Source organism: Cimex lectularius, unplaced genomic scaffold (assembly GCF_000648675.2).
Source record: "Cimex lectularius strain Harlan isolate CLEC.00 unplaced genomic scaffold, Clec_2.1 scaffold129, whole genome shotgun sequence".
Lineage (NCBI taxonomy): Eukaryota > Metazoa > Arthropoda > Insecta > Hemiptera > Cimicidae > Cimex > Cimex lectularius.
In genome coordinates this window covers 691,170-715,695 of record NW_019392715.1, presented here as the reverse complement: position 1 = coordinate 715,695, position 24,526 = coordinate 691,170, and the positions used below count along the sequence as shown (strand labels likewise).

The 24,526-nt window shown below is 35.3% G+C and overlaps 1 protein-coding gene across 5 annotated transcripts in view; it reads left to right on the top strand.

Moving 5' to 3' along the window:
- Positions 1-24,526, top strand: part of LOC106665780 (Krueppel-like factor 9) — a 222,911-nt gene that overhangs the window by 116,928 nt on the left and 81,457 nt on the right. The gene's annotated exons all lie outside the window — the stretch shown is intronic.

Below are 24,526 nucleotides of genomic sequence, written 5' to 3'. Positions count from 1 at the left end.
TGCAAACTTTGATTATAACTTCAGTTACATATTTCCTCATAAATATCTATAATTACCTTAATTATAAGTTCGTTTACAGGGTGTCATTTTTAGATGGCCCGGCTGAATTTCCTTGAATAGATAACACTATCGAAAAACTCAAAAATACTTATTATATTTTTTAGACTAGTTTTACATTATCTCTACTTTTTTAAATATTTGTTATCAAGATACTTCAGAGTACTTTAGTACAACTTTGAAATTTTAAAAGGGAACTTTTATATCGTTACCCACTGCCTTAAAACATTTTCGAAATCTGAAGACGATTGTGCAATCAGTTTTTAAATTGTTCACCAAATAAAACAAAATGAAAGAAATATCTTAATTTCGTTTTTGTTATTATTATTATTATTATTACGTATTTTCATTTGCTGTTTTTGATGCTAGTCTGTTTGATGAATTACTTGGATTGATGTTCATAAGCTTTACGCAATCTCTGCGTTCTTGTTTGTTGTTCTTGATGTGCGAAACATGTAGAGTATTATTTTTTCAAAATGCAATCGTTCATTAAATAAAAACGTACGTCCCACTTAGCAAACCCATCATCATCATAAGAAATTCAATACATTCACCGCTCAATTAAGCATATTTCCTCTTATCTTTCTTTAACTGTAAATGCCGTGTGCAAAAAAACGTTAATTAAGCATTAAAAAAATCAAGAGACTTAAGAATATAATTAGTAAAAACTAAGTATTTAATTGCAAAATACAATTAGAAAGGAAAGTTTGAGGTTTTAATAGCGTTGTTACATTGTACTTTATGTGTTATTTTTAGGTATGTTGAGTTTTTACGAGGTCGTTTAGTCGTAAAGGTGATTTAAATGAACCCGTTTTCCGGACGACGATAAAAATATTAGATGGCCGTTTTGTGAAATTATTTTTACATTACTTCCTATTGTTTTCTTTCGAGGTTTACATCGCTCTCGGAATATTCCCCTCCTCGGATGTGATTCTTTGAACTATTCACGAATGGCGCAACGGGCGAAATTAGAGTTAATGTTTCATTTGTTCTTCAATGGGAATTCATTGTTTCCCTTGCGTCGGAGGGTCTTTAACGAGACGCAATAGGCCGTGATATGTCTTAAGTAGACTGCCTTGAAATTCTTTTGCGACTTAACAACCGACGTGAATGCAATAATTGGAGATAACCGGCCGTTTGAATATCTCTGTAGTTGTACCGATGTTTATTTATCTGACGTATTGCAATACCTTGATGAAAGTACTATAAAAATATATAACATTCCACACGCGTTTTGATCATAGCATTATACAGAGAAAAAGCAAAAATGAATTTATTTGCATTATTCCGAAATCGTGAGATGCGGTCTGGTGTGATGTAGGTTTCAGAAAAACATTTTCTTTATCGTGCCAGCGTTTCGATCTTTATTGAGATTATCTTCAGGACCTGGGATTTACAAACATTGTTTACATTTAACAAATACATGCAGATATGTAAATCCCAGGCCCTGAAGATGATCTCAATAAAGATCGTAACGTGGCACGATAAAGAAAATGTTTTTCTGAAACCTACATCACACCAGAACGCATCTCACGATTTCTGAATAATTATCGATTAATGGTCACTAACAACCATACATATACCCAAATATTTAAATATTAGAAAAGGTTATAATCGGGTAATCACAATTCAATGTATTTACGCAAGAATTTAACACTATATTTTCATTCACTATTTTTCGTGGTCCGCTCGACCAATTAATAACATTCAATCAATTAAGGTTTTTAAGTTGAGATAAAAAACCTTAATTAATAGAACTATATTTTCATTTAAGTTATTTTGATTTGAGAAATTAAAATTAATGATTTTAGCTTTAAATGTATTTAAAAGTAAGAAATTACTGCCTATACATTATTTAATTACTATTATTTTATCAGTATTATTTTTTCGAAATAAACCAATATTTCACCAGAAAGTTTTACTTAAGAAACTCGTTAATCTAAATTAAAATTAATACAGGCCCTAAAACACTTCCCTGTAGAACAAAACAATTAATACCATTCAATTAATTAAGGTTTTTAGTTGAGATAAAAAACTCAGTGTCACGAGCGGGATTCGAACCCACGATCTTCGTCTAGATAGATACGCCGCTGCTCTACCACTTGAGCTATCATGACCTCGACCACTCGGACCAACTTCCCCTCTCAACCCCTCCTTTTTTTATCTCAACTAAAAACCTTAATTAATTGAAAGACATTAATTGGTCAAGCGGACCACGAAAACTAGTGGAATTAAATCAAAACTTTTCATTGATTCGAGAATGAAGTTGAATATTAAAAAAACATACATTTAGGGAACTGGTTTTATTGAAATCATAGCATTAACATTTTTAAATATCGACTGTTGTAAAATGTTAAAACCTCATTGAACTCCTTTTTAAAATTACATTATTTTTTAACGTCCTTATGAACTCGGATAGCTGCTATCGAGCTGACCACTTATTTACCGCGGTCCCCCATAATAATATTTAAACATACCACAATACCTTAAAGGCATGCTGTGGTGAATCTTGAAAAAGTAATAAACACATGTAGGAGAGCCCAGCATATTTTTGAATAAAAGTTACAAATAGAATAGCTTTCTTTTTTCTTTTTAAAGTTCAATTTATAAATGAAATATAAACATTGGTGAATGTAGGCGTGTGTTTCTGCGGCATTTGAATTACAAGGTTCACCATCGGTAAAGGCTAATGGGATAAGATATGAAACTAAGAGCCCTAGGGGACAACATGTCAGAAGTCGAATGGCTGCCTTCATCAGCCGACCTTTGAACCGGCTTAAGACCAATAAATACCCCTTCTGCCACTGCGTCACCTTCGGAACTTATGTATATCCAGTTTACGCTTGCCTATTTGTGTTTTTTTATCTTCAGTTTTTTTATATAAGCCGGAACGGACTGGCGGAGCTTTTTAATCTCGCCGTTAGGCTGTAAATCTCATTTTCTTTTATAATCCCTCATGCCAGTTTTGGTTGCGTATTGTCTACAATTCCTTTTCCATCTGGCGGGCAGTTTTTCGCCACGGTGACGGACGCACGAACAACTGCGTAGCAATTTTATCTGACCCTGTTTAAAACTTAATAATTTAAAATTTGTTCCGAAAAGTGACTTAATTAATAGTTTCACCGTTGCTGATATGCCGGGCCTGCCTCACTGCCTTTCACCTACCTTTCAGCCACGTTTACTTAAGTTTGTGCTTCAGATTAGTCGAATGAATTAAAAAAATAACTTCAATTAATTATAAACGATTTTTCGAAGTGAAAAATTTGTATTAGATCCAATAAAAATGGGAAACCGAATGAGAGGTTTGTGGCATGGGCGATCGAAGTCACGGACGCACTATATATAAGTATATGTATATATATATATATATATATATATATATATAGAGAGAGAGAGAGAGAGAGAGAGAGTGAGAGAGAGAGCAGGGCTTCCCAAATTTTTGTGCCAGCGGACCCCTCTCATTCAAGTATTTTAGATTCTTTAAAATTAGATAGTATGAAGTATAGTGTAAAGTTGTATAAATTAGCCGCCAGTCCTAATAAGGAGATGGGGGGGATATCCGTATGAAAACAAACATTTTTAACAATGATTAACATATTTAACTTTATATACAAAATCCGGAACACAAAAATTGGACAGAATGAAATCAATAGGTAGGTAAAACTCCAGTCAAATTCAAAAATAATTATTGGAACATTAATGATTAATATGAGGTTGTTTTAGCCTGCATAATTCGTATCTGTTTAATTTTTGATAGTTCGAAACGGATGTCTGTTCAGGTTCGTTGTTTAATATTGGTGGCTGTATAGAAAGAAAATCCGGATGCGCATATGCACGTGGCAAATGGAAGAAGAACACGTTTTGCTTTTTCTACGAGCGGTTGAAATTTTTTTATTTTCCACACGGAGCCAAAAATGGGGATAAGTATCGGACGCGAAAGTAGATTTCAAGGTAATGTCTATCAAACATGCGTATTCACTTGAAGATAGACTGGTTAACTTTGTCGAAACTGAAAACGGTTTGACCACCCATTCATGGTCTTGTAGCATTGTATCTCTAGTTGTTTGAAGGTAGTGCTGAAAGGACATCTCCAAACTTTGAAGATGTTCACATATTTTAGCAATCAACATGCCGTTCGCAAGCTCGAGTTTTTTCTTTTAAAAAATCATTTAACACTGGAAAACAATTCCCAACAGATTCAACCCAAAACTGGATTTTTCTTTTGAAGGCGAGAATTTTGTCATTAGCTTCGAAAATTATGATATTCTTCCTTCCAAAGAAAACTCATCGTATTTATTTTGATGAAAATATACATTACCTTTTACCATCATTGAAAACGGTGGCCATTTCAAAATTGCGGTCCATCAACAGATATTTATAACGTTATTACTGTAATGGTGAAAGTGCTTTTCCACGAGTCAGCCACCTCATATTTGTAAGGAGAAGCAGGGAAAGATGAAGGCTTCTCCCATATCATCACATAGTATTGTGAAAAGTCTTGACTTCAACGGCCGCATTGATTTATCTTTTATTTTAGTAATCACTCCGAGCATTCAGCCAGTCATTGCTTTTGCACCATCTGTGCACAGGTCAATGCAAATAGGCCGTGGAACTTCGTAGTTATTCAATCCTCCAACGAACGGAATATTTGGACACCTGTTGTAGTGGCAGTACGTGGTTTGCACTTTTTTCCCGCAGTTCTGGGGGTCGACGCAATTTAACTGGAGCTATTTGAAATTTTTGGAAGGACTTTCGCGCAAATCATACACTAGTCTCGTCGTCTCTACAGATCCAAAAACTAAGAAGCTGTCGTGCTTCGTACTTGGGCTTTTTTGTTTCCTCTTCCTCGGACTGCTTGACAAGCACCTATTCGGAGACTTGTATGCTGGATCTTACAGAGGTGCTTAATCTGAAGGTCGTTCTTCGTTTGGCTTTTCGTCAGTAATGTCTTCATCGGAAGGTTGACACAATTCCTCATTACAATCGTCGTGTCAATAATGAAGGGATCCTGACAGCCACCGATCTATATTGGAGTAAATAACTGATCTATCAGAATTGAACAAATATGTAGTGCACATTTGCTAGGGCGTCCAGATCGCAGTGTTTCATAGGGATGGCAATAGCTGCATACCTGATGGATCGTCCATCATCAATAATTGCCACACCACGCGCAACATCCTCAGGACTAAGTGGCACTTTTAAGTTTAAAAATTGAAATTAAGAAAACAAAGATGAAAACTAAACAGTTTATGGCTTCAGATGCAAATGAGACTGAATAAACACTTTAAATTACGTAAAAATTAAACATTGAAAAATCCTTTATTCTTGTTTTGGATTAAGGATTAAGTGTGTTTACCTCTAATTGATATTCCCAATTTAAAACATAGCATAAACAAATATTTATTGATAAAAACAATGAGACAAATTAAAGGCAGATTTTTCTTTTATCGAGAAAATACTAAATTTTTTATCAGCTTCTATTAAATATATAAATACTCAATTAATTATACACAGTAATTCAGTTATCGTGAGATGCGGTCGGGTGTGATGTAGGTTTCAGAAAAACATTTTCTTTATCTTGCCAACGTTTCGATCTTTTATTGAGATCATCTTCAGGGAAGATCACCCTGAAGATGATCTCAATAAAAGATCGAAACGTTGGCANCTAGAATCACACCTGTGAATCGTACACAGTCCCTCTAATCTAGTATAATCGTTAATAAAAAGTGTTTCTATATGAAGCCGCGATTTGCTTATAATTAGAATAAAATCGGGTAGTCGAAATGAGAAGTTTGTGGCATGGGCGATCGAAGTCACGGTAGCTCAAGTGGTAGAGCAGCGGCGTATTTATCCGAAAGTCGTGAGTTCGAATCCCGCCTGTGACACAAATTTTTCATTTCGTTAAAAATTGTGTATAATTAATTGAGTATTTATAAATGAAAAAAAATTAGTTTGGAAGAATTTTTTGCCTGTCAGTTTATTTGTTCATATATATTATTTTTTAAATTGCACATCTAGACAAAAACTACTTTACTGTAACAAGGACGCTTTTCTAAGACAAATAACGTATTTCAGATAGCGTTCCCTTAAATCCGGATATGCGAATTTCAATCAATTTAGGGTTACCGTTCTCTCTAACGTTATGTAAAATTTTCCCAGTTGCTATTTGTGCTAATCAAACCTAATAATGGCCCATTTCATATGACTGAAAGTTGAGACTGTTTCGAATGTTCTAAATTCGTGTAGTTTGGTGGATATAATTACGAGATAAAATCTATTATCTTCCATCAGTTTGCTTATCCTATCAGTAAGTGTGAACATTCGTAATAATAGATGACTAATAGTGGATTATTTTTTGGCCAAACTATTTAAAACGACTTATTTCACTTAATTTCTCAATCTAAACAATAATAAAAAGTACATTGTATTTTTAGTGCAACATTTATCCGTAACTGTGTAACGATTTGAATAAAGTAATCAAAATGTTTTGTTAATCTTTGACAGGACCTTCCATTGCACCATGAAACGAATTATAATAGCGAAGGTGAGAAGAAAAAATTGCCCTCATCAATCAGTATGTGTCAATTCAAACTTGAAATGTCAATGCGAGGGAAGTCGACCTTTGTGGCTGGCGTACTAGGAAACGGAACAGTGAAAAGAAAACTGGAACGAGTTATATAACAGTGGTTGTATGTCGTCGGGTCCTTGACAGGTCGTGTCACCGCAGAAACACCAACACCTATAGTACAAATTGCCGAAGAGCCGTATTGAAAATTGGAGAGGCGTTTGATTATGCACACGTGGAAGCGAGTAGGTGTCGGTGTTGGCCGTAAAATTACTATTGATGCCATAATGACAGGGTTAATGGTGGCACTTGGAAAGCGCGGGCGATCTCTGCCTTTGAATTTACATTTTCTCGTATACGAGCGATTCGCCTGTTTTATACGATTGCGTTTGTTCGATAAAAAAAAAAACTACAAAACTCCGGTTTAAGGTAACGTTTCTCTTTATCCAAAACAATATGAACCGACAAATAACTTACATGAAATTGTAGGGGCGAAAATTATTTTAAAATGCGGTGTTAAATGGAATTTATAAGTTACGATGAGCAATTCGATTGTTTATCGTCAGATCGAGGAATTTACATTTAGAATATCCGTCATAGGTTCACGAGATGAAAATTAATTGATTCGTTTCACAAACGGGCTGAATCATTTTTACGCTTTTATAAATAGCTTTTATAAATAACATAAATTTTTATACATAAACAACCGTCAAATCGCTATTCTTTCCTTACTTGGAGTCTTGTCAATCAGGCTCGCTTTTGAAAGACTCGCTCTTTTAAAAATCACGCATCAGCCTACTTCCACTATTTCCTCTGGATGCGGTACTGCCCAGAGCAGCGAACTTGGATCGATTCTTCACCACGTCAACATCACAGATATCCAAACTTCACTCTCCACCAGCCTTGCTTATTTTACAAATTTACAATTGATTCGAGGAGCTTGTCTTACAATTTGCCGAATGTAGCAAACGCTGGCGTATGAAGCTTAATGAAACAAAAGCACCAATTTATCATTCATCTTCGAATAAAACCACTCGTATAATTTTCCTTAATAATACTCCCAACTCGAAAATAGACTACATCCACTACTTTCTTTATTTCCATCAAGGTTTACGATTATCCTGGAGTCTATCTGGACTTAAACTGCAGATATTAAACAAAAGTTCAGACTGCACTACAGACTACTGATACGCAAATCTAACGGACTCGAACTGCGGGGCAACCTTCCGACATTCAAAGAATAGAGTCTTTCCAATCCTCCTCAGATCATCGTCCATGCTCTTTACTCCCCAGCAACATCCGTCATAATGACCTCAATATCCTTTTGTACCAAAAATAATTGCCAAAATATTTTTCATTTGCCACAATAAAATCAACTCTCGCCTGGGTAGAGTTGCCCAGTTCTCGTCCAATGGAAACCACCTTTATAATCCCACCAAACGACTGAAGAGGAGATGGACTCACGACCTACCAAACGAGGATTTATCAAATAGGACAACAGCAATGGTCGTTAACTCACCGCACGACAAATGAACCGTCTCATTTGTAAATTCAACTCATTACTTAATGTAAATAGGGTTTCAGGTTGTAATAAATATAATAAATAAAAAAATGCGTTCAAAAACACACTAACCATTTTTTCATCATGCGGGATAGTGTGCTCGAATACAATTTTAGTGTTATTACTTAACAAATCGAATATATAATATCAATATTTTGTGTGGTGATTAGTGACCGTTAGTCGATAATTATTCAGATATCGTGAGATGCGGTCTGGTGTGACGTATAGGTTTTAGAAAAACATTTTCTTTATCGTGCCTACGTTTCGAGCTTTATTGAGATCAACTTCAGGACTCAAAGGTTTGACTTCTGTGTAATTGTGTCATTCTTGAATAGTGAATTTAGATTTTTGATTGAAAATAAAAAATATATTTTGCATAGTATAAATTCACTTTTCCACATCCTAAATGTATTTGTTAAATGTAAACAATATTTGTAATTCCCAGGCCCTGAAGATGAACTCAATAAAGATCGAAACGTTGGCACGATAAAGAAAATGTTTTTCTGAAACGTACATCACACCAGACCGCATCTCACGATATCTGAATAATTATCAATTATCAATATTGATATTTTATATATATATATATAATATTGAATCGAATATATAATATTGATCAATATTATAAATATATAATATTATACTAAATATCGAATTCAAGGAAATGTACAACGGTCGGCCAAAGATATTGTTTGATTGTGGCTGTAATGTACAACTGCTTAATTTAAGTGCAGGTTTAAAATTGTACACTAAAATTATGTCTATGGCTCCATAAAAATAAGTGCATTACATAGCACATTGTTCACAAAATGCGTTGAAGAAAGGTCTATTTTTTGTAATAAACATACTACCGTTTTTGGACAACGATGAATGTAAAAAATAATAGATCCGAATCGCGGAAACCTAAGGTGATAAGAAATCGTCCGAGAATGTCTCCAATGGCATATAATGGAATGGTTTTGAAGGCTTCTTCGCCTTTCAGACAAAATTGCCTCCTGACACGATAAAGCCTCGACAGTTTTGGTCCGAATACAGGGCAGGGTAGAGGAAACAGTCGGCACTCCTAAGTGAACTTCCCTGTCGAGCAATCTCCTTATCGCCTATGAGAGATGAACAAGCGACACCATATTCCCGACACGTGTATGGGCGTAAAGAGAATTGATGGAAATTGCCGTCGTCTTAATCTTTGCGGTGATTCTCCTCTGGAGTAAATTATACCTAATGGAATAGACAAACAACCTTATTATCTGAATTTAGTTGTAGTGAAGATCTTAATTTCTAAAGTACGAGGTTTCCTATTTTGAATCGTTGTACATGACTGCGCAATGGATTCAAACAAGTCCACATAAAATCGAGGACCAATTGGTAAAAAGAAGATTTCTTTCGGCGGTCAGTGCAATACCCCGGCCTATTAACATATGGATGAACTTGATATTGGTCTATTGCCGTATTCTGATGTGTTTTTCATACGTATGTAGTTAAGTTAGTGCTTCGTTGGCGAACGGTATTTTAAAGCTATAGATTTTCTTGTTCCTTTTCATTTAACCAGTTTTTCTTGAATTCGTCAGGTTGTGGTGTTCGGTTTATTGACAGATTCAAAGCACTTTTCTTCAACCGCTATAATTGTTGTATTATAAGCCGCGGTATTTTCATAATTTTCTGATACTTTATTTGTTTAGAGCGGATATAGGACCCGTCTAAAATGAACTGCTCTTGCGGCATGTTGGAGTTCTGTTGAGTTGGCATCTTCTAATTTAAATCGGAAATTCCTGTATGCAGGTTTAATCCTAGGAGTTAGATATTGATAGTGAGATAGTTAACAAGGCGTTTTTGACCATACATTAGCTGTGAATTTAACGTGAATTATTTTATATAATTCTTCGGAGATCGTGAGATGCGGTCTGGTGTGACGTAGGTTTTAGAAAAACATTTTCTTTACTATCCCAACGTTTCGATCTTTATTGAGATCATCTTCAGGGCCTGGGATTTTCAAACATTGTTTACATTTAACAAATACATGTAGGGTCTGGATTACCTCAAAACCTTCAAAATCCAAAACACATAAAACATCATAAACATAAAACAGCAATATCTAACTGGCACTCTCAACACGACATGCAAGAATGGCACAATTACGCAGAAAACAAACACTTTGAGTGAGTAGAAATACTTTGATTGAATATAAAATAAAATAAAAAATATTTATTTCCATTGTATAAATTCACTTTTTTCCACATCCTACATGTATTTGTTAAATTTAAATAATGTTGGTAAATCCCATGTCCTGAAGATGGTCTCAATAAAGATCGAAACGGTGGCATAATAAAGAAAATGTTTTTCTAAAACCTATGTCACACCAGACCGCATCTCACAATCTCCGAATAATCATCGACTAACGGACACTAATCAGCACACATTTTATATTATATATGCTATACATAAACAGAGAGAGTCAACATCATAATCAATAATTAAATAGTTCCATGAGGTTTACTAAAAAATTTAAAATGTTTTATAAAAAATAATTACTCGTAAAGTAGAGCTTTCGGACCCAACCAAAAGGTTTTCGGATTTATCTCGATTTATCTTTCGCCTTGTGTTCTAGTACGCGTTCAAATCACCGAAGGAAAGGAGCGACGGGTGTTCAAGAGGTGTCGCCGTGAAATAGAGCCGATTTTTTCTCAGCCAGATCTACAGATCCCATTCATGATTGTGCCGGGAGATAGCTGAAAACAGGTTCCAAACGGTGATCTACAACCAGGGATACGCGGTACCTTCAGCACGCGTCCACTCCGGATATCACGCTGTTGGGCCTCCGTTCACTGATTTTTCCCTCTAAAGCCGGGCGGAGCCGAATTTTTCACCTTGACATAAATATCTATTGCGTTGTTACAAACGAAACGTAACCTTTACAATTACACATTCCTGTGATTTATAATTTCCTATTAATTTATTTTTCGCTCGTTCTCAACTGCTTTTGATTAACTGGTATCACTACCGCAACCGTTGATAAGGTTTCATACTTTTATTTGCTATCAATATGCTTCATGCAATATCGTTTTTTTAATAACAATATTTGTACTAATTTAATTGTTTTTATCCGTGATTTGTTAACTTTAAAAGACTTTTTTGTATCGGACATTTTCTGAAACTTATGTTTTAGACGTCTTTTCGTTGTCGTTCAATTTTCACCATTTCGTTTCACGGTTATTTGTTCGTACAAGCTTGTATGTAATATTTTCTAAGTTTTTAAGTAGTTTCATTAATTCCATTCACTAGTTTTAGCGGTCCGCTTGACCAATTAATATATTTCAATTAATTAAGGTTTTTAGTTGAGATAAAAAAGTCAGCGACACGAGCGGGATTCGAACCCACGATCTTCGGCTAGATACGCCGCTGCTCGACCTCTTGAGCTATCCGACCTTGATCCACTCGGACACTAACTTCCTTTCTCAACTCCACCTTTTGAATTTTCCCTCCTTTTTGCCATTTTTAAGTAAAAATGAAGTGTACCTTCACTAAAACTCTCCGTAGCCATTTCTTTGGCGCCGAGAATCAATTAGATTACACGACATTTGAAAAATGGCAAAAAGGAGGGAAAATTCAAAAGGTGGGGTTGAGATGGGAAGTTAGTGTCCGAGTGGATCGAGGTCACGATAGCTCAAGTGGCAGAGCAGCGGCGTATCTAGCCGAAGATCGTAGGTTCGAATCCCGCTCGTGGCACGGACTTTTTTTTATCTCAACTAAAAACCTTAATTAATTAATTTTCATTAATATTATTCTGTGAGATTACTATTTTAAGTATTTTTGTATAACTGTGACATTTTTTGAGTCGTCTATGGTTTGAGCCTTTAATTTGATCGTGTTTCGTCTGCCTACCCGCTGTATTCCATATCAGATGCGGTTCGGCAATTCTCGATCCAGCCCATATACGGGATCTGAGTGATTTTTATGAAATCAAGTTTATTTCATAAAAACTTTGTTGGCGTGGGGAGGGGGATTTTACGTCTAAACCTCTTACTTCCATGTGTGTATGCGTCTTTTAATTTTTCTAATTTGGAAATTTATACTTTTTGACAGATAATTCGATCAATAAGACAGAAACATCTCTGCTCTTGTCAAGCGTTTAAAGATTTTAATGTAAAATATGACGTAATAGATAATTGCAATAATTGGAATATTAATTTGGAACGTTTTGATCAAACATCGTCATTATTATTTTTATAATTTGAATGGTGATTCTCAAAAATATAAACTGTGGTGATATTAATAGTAATTTAATTGATGGATACGATGGCAAATCATCAATGCACCTGCATATATGTGTGACGTGTGCCATAATTTTAGATAAGTATGTTTTGTACAAGTACTTTTGAGTAAATGGCTGAAGTTCCATTCCTAGTCCGTCTTTCGGTGCATAAAAGAATACATATACCCACAGCACCCAATTAATATCATTTGATCCTTCAATTCCAGTAAAGGAAATGATAGTAGTAGTACGGCATCAACTACATACTGTGACAACGAATATGCACAGTTATCGTAAAATGATAATGTATATATCAGAATATTCGGATGCAAGACAGAACCACAGTCCAACTAGACAACCTGTTCATAACGGTCCCAATACATTTTTATTTTCTGTAAAGTGTATGTATATGTTTATAATCGCGTTTTATGTAAACGAGTGGCGTGTTAATGTCGACGTGAGCTTCGGTGCAAACTAATGAAAGACTGACACGTATATACGACTGACCTCATGATTTAAAACGCGTTTATTCAACCCTTGTATCTTTTTTTGTTTATTTCTATCCTGTGTTGTAGATATATCTTACATTGTATATTTTTCCGCTGACACCGCAGAACGGTTTGCAACGTAATTCAGCGACAAGCCATTCAATCTTTTTTTTAAAAGAAGCGCGAAACTTAAAAGCAACATTTTGACTTTTAAAGCATTTTTTATATTTTATATATGACGTTGTAACAGCAGAGGTCATAAACTCTCAGGGTGCCGGTGTTTCTGAAAAAAAGCCCATTTGTAAGTATGTCGGGTTCGAATGCAGGGCCGCTGGATTCGAACACGCGACCTTCACCTTACAATGATGAGGGCCGTGTCAACGTCTAAACCGTTGCGGCTACCGACGCCCCAAGCTTAATATATAAGCTTAATTACGGGGATTTTTAGCGGCCTATAATTATCTTTTTTATAATAGAATGAAATTGTACAATATTTAAAAAATAAGATAACCTTATAAGATCGTATTATAAAGGATACATTTTTTTCTGGTAAATTATTTCACCCAGATTTTGTCAATACATAGTTGATCCTCGTCAGCCTATTACTCCTTTGCTTTGGTCAGCATTCTTCACTTTCAGTGGATGAAAACAACACACGGTTTCTCTTGTTTTATCCCGTATATTATTCTTAACTGAAAAATCATCAGTTCAAACATGAGTGTGATTTTCAAGGGCGACTGCGCAGTAAGCCATCGACATGCGGCTATTCTTGTTTTAAAATTGCATTGCCAGATTCAGAAAAGAAATTTAAATTGACTCCGGGATATGACCTGCGAAATATTAAAAAAATTGTCGAAAAAGGGTTTAGTTACACTAACATTTTATTTCAGACTGAAATATGTTCCCAGCATCTGGAAATCGCAGATGTCATTGAGATACAAAAACGGGAAACTGGCCAACGATGTCTAATTGTATAGAACAATAGCAATAGAAAATCGAATGGCAATATCTCTACTACCTCTACTATCTCTAAGCTTTTCGAAAAGTTATTACTAAAAAGAATAAAACCTATTGTAAAAAAAAAATCATATCTGTCCACCAATTTGAATTCCGAAAAAGTCATTCAACAATAGACCAAATTCCTGAGTAAGGGACCAATTAGAAAATTACTATTTTCCACGATGCTGTTGAAAAGGTTTCAGATGAAGGATTCACGAGTAAGCTGAAAGGGATGCTACGAAAGCAGTATGTATAATATCAGTTAATACCTGACAGACATTTTAGAGTCAACTAAAAAATCAATATTCAGAAAAAATATAAATGCAGGGCTGCCACGAGGTAGCATACTAGGTCCAACTTCGTTTGATATACAGCAGTGATTTTTCGAAAATAGACGGAGTAAAAGTTGGAAAGTGTTGACACAGCGGTGATATCAGTAGGACCGACGTTCAACTATTCATTCAGACTCCTTCAAAAGGCTAGTTACAAAGTAAATAAATGTGCAAAAAAATGGAGAATCTGTCTCAATCTGCATAAATCTGTACATACACATTTTACTCCGTCTATCATCATAGATATATATATATATATATACCATACAACTATACAGGGTGAGTCATTTTTTGACGCACCATTGGAAAATCAACGTGGGTGCATTTAAATCTGACTCGAGGCTTATTTCCTTTGATTAATACGTTAATAAAAGAAAGTGAGTCAATTTTCGGTGCACCATAGGAAAATCAACGTTGGTGCGTCTAATTATGACTCGGCACATTTTATTTTGTTAGTCTCCTACCAAAAAATAGGCGAGTCAATTTTCGACACACCATTCGTTACAAATTAGTTTTAGTAGGTTGGAAGGAAAATAAACAAAACCAATATTATTAAAACATTCAAACAGCAGTGTAAAAATTAAAAAAAAAATTGTTCACAAATTAATTTGATTAAGGTTTAAGAGTATTTTTTTCGTCGATCATCGTTTTACGATAGACTAGGCTACTGTGTTGCAGCAAATGGAGGTCTGTTCGAACAATTATTATAATGATTTTGAACATTTTTGGTTTGCTAACAAAGGAGATTGTTACATTTATTTATTTTTTTTTACTTTACCAGAAAAAAAGGAGATTGTTACATTTATTTAATTTTTTTACTTTACCAGAAAAAAGGAGATTGTTACATTTATTTAATTTTTTTACTTTACCAGAAAAAAGGAGATTGCTACATTTATTTAAATTTTTTACTTTACCGAAAAAATACTCTTTAACTTTAATCAAATTAATTTGTGAAGAATTTTTTTTTTAAATTTTTACATTGTGTTTGAATAATGTTTCAATAATAATGGTTTTATTTATTTTCCTTCCAACCTATTAAAAATAATTTGTAACGAATGGTGCGTCGAAAAGTGACTCGCCTATTTTTTGGTACCAGACTAACAAAATAAAATGTGTCGAGTCATAATTAGACGTACCAACGTTGATTTTCCTATGGTGCATCGAAAATTGACTTACTTCCTTTTTTTAATGTTAAAATCAAAAGAAATAGGCCTTGAGTCAGATTTAAACGCACCCACGTTGATTTTCCAATGGTGCGTCAAAAAATGACAACCTGTATACTAAAAATCTGGATTATCTTAAAAGCAAGATGAGATGGAAAGAGCGTGTGATGAAAATCAAGGAAGAAATCACTGGTCGATAGGATGCGGCTCCAACCTTACTACGAAATAAATATTATTATACAAGTCTTAAAGCCTGTATAAACATATTGAACTATGGGGTTGTACAAAACACATATATCCAAATTAAACAAACACTCCAAAATAAAATCCTACGTTATATGGTTATTGTAAGCAATAATGACATACAAAGGGATCTTGAGGTATAAAGATTTGCCCGCCTCAGCCAGCAAGAAAGTGGAAGCGACCAAACTCCTACACAATCAAAATACCGTTAGAAAGTTGAAAAGAACAAAGCCATATGAATTAGTATTGTTAATAATTTTGTGAATAGTGAAGTGTAAAATTATTGTATCAATTTTTAATCTTTTTTATTGTAATTTGATTTCACACCTGTTGGATATATATGAAAATGGCGAGATAAACGCTTAGAAAGATAAATTCACTAGTTTTGTGGTCCGCTTGACCAATTGATATCTTATAATTAATTAAGTTTTTTAGTTGAGATAAAAAAGTCAGCGTCACGAGCAGGATTCGAACCCACGATCTTCGGCTAGATACGCCGCTGCTCTGCCACTTGAGCTATCGTGACCTCGATCCACTCGGACACTAACTTTCCATCTCAACCCCATCTTTTGAATTTTCCCTCCTTTTTGCCATTTTTTCGGTTGCCGTGTAATCTATTTGATTTCGGCGACAAATGAGATGGCCACGGAGAGCTTTAGTGAAGTTATACTTCATTTAAACTTATTAAATTCACTAGTTTCCTGGTCCGCTTGACCAATTAATATCTTACAATTAATTAAGGTTTTTTAGTTGAGATAAAAAAGTCAGTGGCACGAGCGGGATTTTATAAGAAAAATGGCAAAAAGGAGGGAAAATCCAAAAGGTGGGGTTTAGGTGGGAAGTTAGTGTCTGAATGGATCGAGGTCACGTCAAGTGGTAGAGCAGCGGCGTTTCTAGCGGAAGATCGTGGGTTCGAATCCCGCTCGTGGTACTTCGACTTTTTTATCTCAATTAAAAAAACCTTAATTAATTGCTTAGAAAGATACTTGCTAGGTTTGGAAATTTATGTCCTGTGTTGACTAGGTCTTTCAAAAAATCAACATTTCTTTAAGGTAAAAAAAATTCCTAGTAAAAAGTATTGGGATTAGATCAAAGTGTTCAAAGCGCGCTGAATGAATTATAGGGAGCAAATTAGAATTGAAATTTAGAACCGGCCAACAATTTATGATATCACCTCATTTAGTTTCCACTAAGTCCCTACGCATAGATCCTATAAAATTCGGTACTAATCCAACCACAAGGTGACATGCGGTAACGGGTAATAATAATTATCGGTGATTTTATTCGGTTGTTTTTCCCGTTCGTCTTCATCGTCAATAGAGCATCACCCTGACAAATGAAGAAAAATTCATAAATAATATAAGCATTAAACACGTCTATCAATTTTTATGGAGCGCCATTTCACGATTTCATAAATGGTTTTTGAGGAATGTTTCATGTCGATGTGTTATATTCAGTTACGAGATGTAATAAACCAGACACTTAATAATTTACCGAAGAGTCGTGGAAATAACCACACGTTATTGCTTTTGAAAGATATGGTTTATTTATTGGCACGATATGCTTTGTAATTTACATAAATATTGATATTTTTGTAGGAATGTAGTAAAAGGATTATATTATAGCATTACTGAGGGATTGATAAGGAAAATAAATAAAGTAATTCATTATGTAGTTAAATATTTTCTCGTCTACTGGCGTTCACTATCAACTAATAAATAAAATAAATAAATGTTTTTGACTCAAGATGAACCTCCCACATTATACATATACAGTGATTTTTTTATAAAACAATTAATGAATTATTTGTACAAGAAAATATAAGATTTCCGTTACCCAAGAAAAACTCTTTTAATAAACCGCCTGTCAATATGCTTACGTACATAATTTTAAAACCATTATTTATAACTATAATTATTTGTTAAGAATGTTGGAAATAATTGTAACACGGTTTAAAATAAAAAACTATTAAAAAATTCTTCTCATTTCGTGCATCTATTTCGATAATTTGCAAAAGCTTTTTTGTAATGATGTGGCGTCGAAGGCAACGTCTTTTTCAAAAGAAAGAATTCATAGTCATTTGTCCGTGACAAAATCTTGTTTCCCAATGAAACGTAATGTTTTTATACAATAGTTATGCATAATTTTATGTATGGTATAGTTATATTTTTCTACAGCGAATAGCGAAAAGAATAAAGGGTTGCGAATTCAACAACTGGGATAGGTTAGAATGTTAAAATCACTCAAATTTATTGATTAATTTAGGATTATTTTTTTGTTATTCAGATATCGTGAGATGCGGTCTGGTGTGATGTAGGTTTCATAAAAACATTTTCTTTATCGTGCCAACGTTTCGATCTTTATTGAGATCATCTTCAGGGCTCAAAGTGTTTGTTTTCTGCATAAGTGTGCCCTTCTTGCGTGTCGTGTTGAGAGTCATCACTCCCTTGACTCTCAACACGACACGCAAGAATGGCATACTTACGCAGAAAACAAACACTTTGAACCCTGAAGATCATCTCAACAAAGATTGAAACGTTGGCACGATAAAGAAAAAGTTTTTCTGAAACCTACACCACACCAGACCGCATCTCACGATATCTGAATAATTATCGACTAACGGTCACTAATCACCACACATTATTTTTAAGCACTCTTTTTTGCTGGTTATATTTTTCCATTGTACGTCTCTCCGAAATTGTACGAAACTCTCCGTTTCCAAAAGGCAGGTTTTTATAATGCCCTTAAAAGTATAACATTCAGTATGTGGTCCACACTTGGTGGGTTGCCACATTTTTCAGTTTATTTGTATTTTTGAAATTAATTTAATTGTTCTGCAATTCACAATCTGCGCCTTCTGAAGTTTAGTCCAACAATAACAGCATATTTGTGGTGTGAAGAGCAATATTTGTTTACATCAATTATACGCCGATATTTTATTGTATAAATTAAAAAAAAAACTTTTATTGCTATTCTAGCTGTTTAAGTGTGAAAAATATTCTAAACTGCTCAAAAACGAATATTTGTAATTTATTCTTATACCATTAATTTTAATTAACTTAACCGATATATTTTTGTTAGTTGGATAAAACAAAATAGAAAATACAAACCAAAAACAAACAAATGTTAATAACGGATATACTTAAGAATAGTGAACACGAAAATTACTCACCTTTTTTCGTCTTTACTCCATTTTAATCCAGTTGTTTTTTCTTTAACCATGGAAAGACATCGTCTTGAATCAGAAGTCCGCAATATTATTGTCAGAATGAGACATCGAGATCACCGTCAAGTGGATATCGCCGAGGCAGTTGGACTGGAAGTGCCAATAGGAGGCCTGGTAGTGGATCTCGGCGCAGTATGATACTAAGATAGGGCAGAAATATTTTCATTGCTCCAAGATGGAACCCTTTCCATAGTGTATGTCAGATCCTAAATGAGTACAAGTTCGGCAAAGCCATCAACGCAAACGATTTAATCCACCAGCAACTCAGGAGAACATGGAGCAGCGATCGCCTAGAAGAGAACACCAATTGGATTGCTGTTATGTTTACCGATGATTCGCGATTCTGTCTGTATAACGATCGCAGCGCCGAAGAGTTACCGAAAACCGGGGATGCGTACAATGTCCCAGTTCGTGCTCTCTTCTGTGCAGTGTGAAGGAGGCGATGTAACGGTCTGGGCTAGGATTTACACTAGAGGACGAGCAGGACTACATATTGTTGAAGGCAACCTCACCGAAGCCTGTTATGGTCAAGAAATTATCGAGGAAAACATCCCTCAAATTCTCTCTGAAAGATCTCATTTGCAGAGATTTTCGATTTCTGGATGACAATGTCAAACCTCTTCAGAGTTGTTCATCAAACGGAAATTTCCCATATGCCCGCTGTCTCGAGACTTCAATATCATTGAGCACATGTGGGATGTGTTGTTGAGAAGGCTTTTAGACCACCATCCGCAGCCAGTTGACCTGCAACAACTGATGCAGTTCAACCTATGGAGTGACAACCTTATTAACAGATGCGTAAAAGGTGCACAGAGGTTTTAGCTAACATAGGACATTATACACGGCATTAACTGTTTAAAAAATTATTGTGTCCAATAAAAAAAATTATGAATTAAAAACTTTTATTTTGTTATTTTTCAAAATCCCTTAATTAAAGGCAAAAAAATATGGACCAATTCCGAGGTGCCAGAGACAGTGAACTTACGATTAAAGAACCCTCACCTGTAAGTTAAAGGTCCCGAGTTCGAATGAAGGGCCGCTTGATACTTACAATTTTTTTTTTAACACCGGCACTTCCTGGATTCGTATAACCTCGTTAAATTACCCTCGTTAAAAAAAATAAATAAATAAAATGCATTGCTACAGCTAGTGAGGGCAAAACTCAGAGGAGTGAAACGTCTACACACATACAGGTTATATCAACGAAAAGTAGAAGCTTCAATGCGAGCAACAATTAAATTTTCCTTCAGAAAATAGCATTTTAATGAAATTTGTAGTAAAAATAAAATAAAAACGCTAGGGAAAGTAAATACTACAAAATTGGCAATATCAGTATTCATTTTTGAGCAGTTAAGATTGATAGCCGGCAAGAATATTTGCAAAATCATTTACATTGGCGATTCCAAGATGGACAGGTGCAAAGTCCACAAAGCCCGACAAAGTTGAGAAGGAAAGTAATTTTTATGTAAATCTTTTCTCTCTCCCGGTAGAAGAGATTGACATGTGCGTGCCTCGCCGGTAGTTATCCCGAGGGCCGGCTTGGGGCAGATCCGCCGTGATCAAGATACGTGTACGAGGGGAGGAGGACAATAGCGTGTAGCGCCTACACGTGTAGCCGCCTTGTTGTCAACGGCATACAAAGTAGAAGCTGAGATGACTACCGCCCTCGGCTCCACGTTTACATTTACTCACCCACACATTTCCATCTATTAAACCTTCTGCTAATCTCATCTATATCGGGCGGTTGATTCGCATTTTTGCCAATCCGACTGATTCCTATGCTATGAGAGGTGAGAAAGTCATTATGAACAATGCATGTCGAAAATGTCCAACCTGGAAGGCTATCTGGACATTACGTTTGAACTGTCTTGAAAGAATCCTTCAAGTGACAACGATAAGATATAAATAAAAAATACTGTAAAATTTGAAAACCGTTTCAGGAAAGTGATTAATTAATATCCCTCCTGATACTTTTACGGAGGGTTTCAGTTGCTCAGAAACTAGATTTTAATCGTGACTCGTAAATACACGCTTTTTAAGGTCGACTGATTGTGTCAACGACATTTACGACTGACGTATGCGGACGGGGAGATTTTTTTCGTATAGCTAATATTATCCTTATTTTACGGTTTAATTATACTAATCAATCCAATCAGATTTCTGGGCTAAACTCAAAGTTAGAATACAGGCCCGGCCTTTTGCAATTACAATGGTGTATAACCTTCCAGTCTGGAGTAATACCTTAATTTCTCATAGGGTTTTGCACACTGAGAACTATGATGACATAACTATATCTAGTTCCCGCACTAAAGTCTATGTGATCCACGACACAAACCCTTTTAACAATGAAGTGGATCTCTTGGCCAAAGAAGCTGCAGTCACAGGCAACAGCTTCATGAAATATCATCTCAGGACATTCGCTCTCATAATAGACACGTTATGAAAAAGAAGTGGCAAAAAGAGTACGAAAATTCCAAACTCACCAAAGGCAAATATTATGCAGATATACAATCGTCCCTCCCACCAAAGCCGTAGTTTAATAGGATAAACAGACCTAGGAGATTCTTCACTTTCATATGCAGACTGCGTTTTAACCATAATAGACTATCCCATCACCTCTATAATATAGGAGTGAAAAACATCACCTCTATAATATAGGAGTGAAAAATAGTGAATGTTGTGAGTGTGATGGCTCCAGCAGAGCCGACGTAGACCACATTCTACTAGCATGCGCGCTTTGCTCCATAGGTAGAGAGAGGCTCTATGCCATTTTAATTTCGAAAAGAGTCCCACTTCCGACCAACATGGTCCAAGTACTGAGATTATGCGATTTGGATGTTTTAGATGTTGTATACAACATTCTGATCAGCAACCACCTGGACATTTAAAGAAAAGAAAACATAGCACCTGCGATTGGATGGGGGTCGCGGGGCCGGGGGCGGTCGTCTTCGGGTCTCGTTTGGGCACGGTATGGTGGAAACCTGGGCACGTTTAGCCACGGGTTTTGCACTTTTCCATAGGTGTACAATTGTAAATGGTTTTTATCTACATCCTCCTAAAACACCCGGGAAAAAAAAGAGGAGACCCACTGTATCTCCCTGGGCAGCTGTGCGGGGGCGGCTGCCCGCGGTGGCACTCCGTCTGTCTCACGGGGAAATAGGTATATGGCTAATGCCAAAAGGTTAGGCAAAAAAAAACATAAAACTATGATTTTACGGCCTGCAAATCTCGTTATCTAATTCTTATGTAATACTTATTTAGAAATCGTGAGATGCGGTCTGGTGTAATATGTAAACAATGTTTGTAAATCCCAGGCCCTGAAGATGATCTCAATAAAGATCGAAACGTTGGCACGATAAAGATAATGTTTTTCTGAAACCTACATTACACCAGACCGCATCTCACGATTTCTAAATAAATATTTATTCAATTAATTAAGGTTTTTAGTTGAGATAAGAAAAGTCCGTGTCACGAGTGGGATTCGAACCCACGACCTTCGGCACGACGCCGCTACTCTACACTTGAGCTATCGTGAATCCGAAGGTCGAGGGTTCAAATCTCGCTCGTGACACTGACTTTTTTATCTCAACTAAAAACCTTAATTAATTGGTCAAGCGGGCCACGAAAAATAGGGTATTATATTTATTTATTGATGGGCAATAGCCCAGTGACGTACAGTTTAATATTGATACCGATGTTTGAATAAAAAACAATATTTGGGATTAGACTATATGACGCACTATATCGTGCTTGAAAAAAATACAAGAAAATTTACTTCTGATAATCTCTCCCTTATGAAGAATAGTGGAAGGAAGAGAAATAAAGATGATTAAGTAAAATTATTCAATGGAGTTTAATTTTTATTTAAGGTACAAAAAAATGTAATTGCGGTTTTGCTAGGCTAAAATAAGTTTTGGTAAAAACTTATTTAATTAAACATTAAATTAAATATTATTTAATTAAACAAGAGCATTTGAATAAACATCTCGATTCTAATGGATTTGAAACCTAAAACCTAGAAATAAAACAGCACAACACATCCCTCACGGAAAAGCCAACAATTTACACCATTTGAAACTTTTACAAATTAAAAAGAAAATGGACCGAAGGTCACAAGAACCTACAAGATCTTAAAACCCAAGACACCCCTTTAATGACACCGTCGTACTTTCGTCCTATTTCACGACGAACAAATAACACATAAAATCAAGAAACCCGAAAAGAAACAAACAGAAAACTATACTAAAAGGCCATGCGAGGTCGAAACAGCGTTGACAGACCAGAACAGCGAGGAAGTTTGTTTAGAAGTGGATTTTCTAATTCTTAGTACAACTACTTTCTCATAAATTTTTCTTGTTTAGCAAGTTGGTCAGCTATTTGATTGTCATGGCATTTTTGTTTACCATCAAGACCTATTGGCGTAAGACCATGTATAGACACAGAATTTATACTCAAGATAACCAGGACAAATACAGAAATCTCCATTTTAGAATAGGTAAAAAAATGTTGACCAATTCCGAGGCGCCAGAGACAGTGAAATTACGATTAAAGAACCCTCACCTGTAAGTTAAAGGTCCCGGGTTCGATGCAGGGCCGCTTTATACAATTTTTTTAACACCGGCACTTCGTGGATTCGTATAACCGCGTTAAATTACCCTCGTTAAAAAAATAAATAAAATGCATTGCTACAGCTAGAGAGGGCAAAACTCAGGAGAGTGATACGCCTATACACATACAGGTTATATCAACGAAAATTAGGAAGTTCCATGCGAGCATGGAAACATAACTTCACATATCAAGAAGACCCAGGTAAAAAAATTGCAGCAATGAGAGAAGGATCGAATCGATTGCACAGAACTACGTAACTAGGACAAGCACAATAGGCCAGAAAGCTGAAGTTTTGAGGAGTACAAAAAACAACCGCTTCCTAGCCATCATCATAATTTTTTATTATGCCAAAGTATTCAAGTTTGAAAGACGTGATGCCATTTGGCTAACAATTGGAAGGTTTGTATTCAATTCTTGGAGTGCCGCCTTGATTCATATTTGATTCTATAAGCACATAGTTATAGACTAATCTGTATACCCTTTTTAAAGGTCCTTTATTTAAGGATTGATGGAATATAATTTTTTTTTTTAGAAAAATGAGGCATATTTACCCTAGGGAAATATGTTATAAACTTGTGGTTGCTTAAAGTTGTGATGATGATGATGATGATGAAGGGAGATTAGGAAGGCAATATGACTCGATCCATATCCTTTTTTTGTTTTGTATCTTTATTTCTAGGATGTGCAAGACAGGATATTCTTTGACCATGATTTCATCATAATATATGTGGTAGCTAATTGTCTGAATCGATTCCATTTTATGTATGGAATTATTATGTAATTGTCAGTACACTGGAACACGCTGAAATTAAAATCTAAACCTTTTTATTTAAATATAATACATACAGGAAGGCGTAGACATGTAGCGCATATTTATGCTTAAGAATATTTGAATTGCTTAACATTTCGAAACCCACCCAAGCGAAAGGGTAGAAAATTTGTAACTTAATAAAAAAAATCGTTTTGAATATAATCTATGGTGGTTTTCATCGGTTGTTCATTTTCACAAGCTTCGTACTGATAATCCAAACCGAA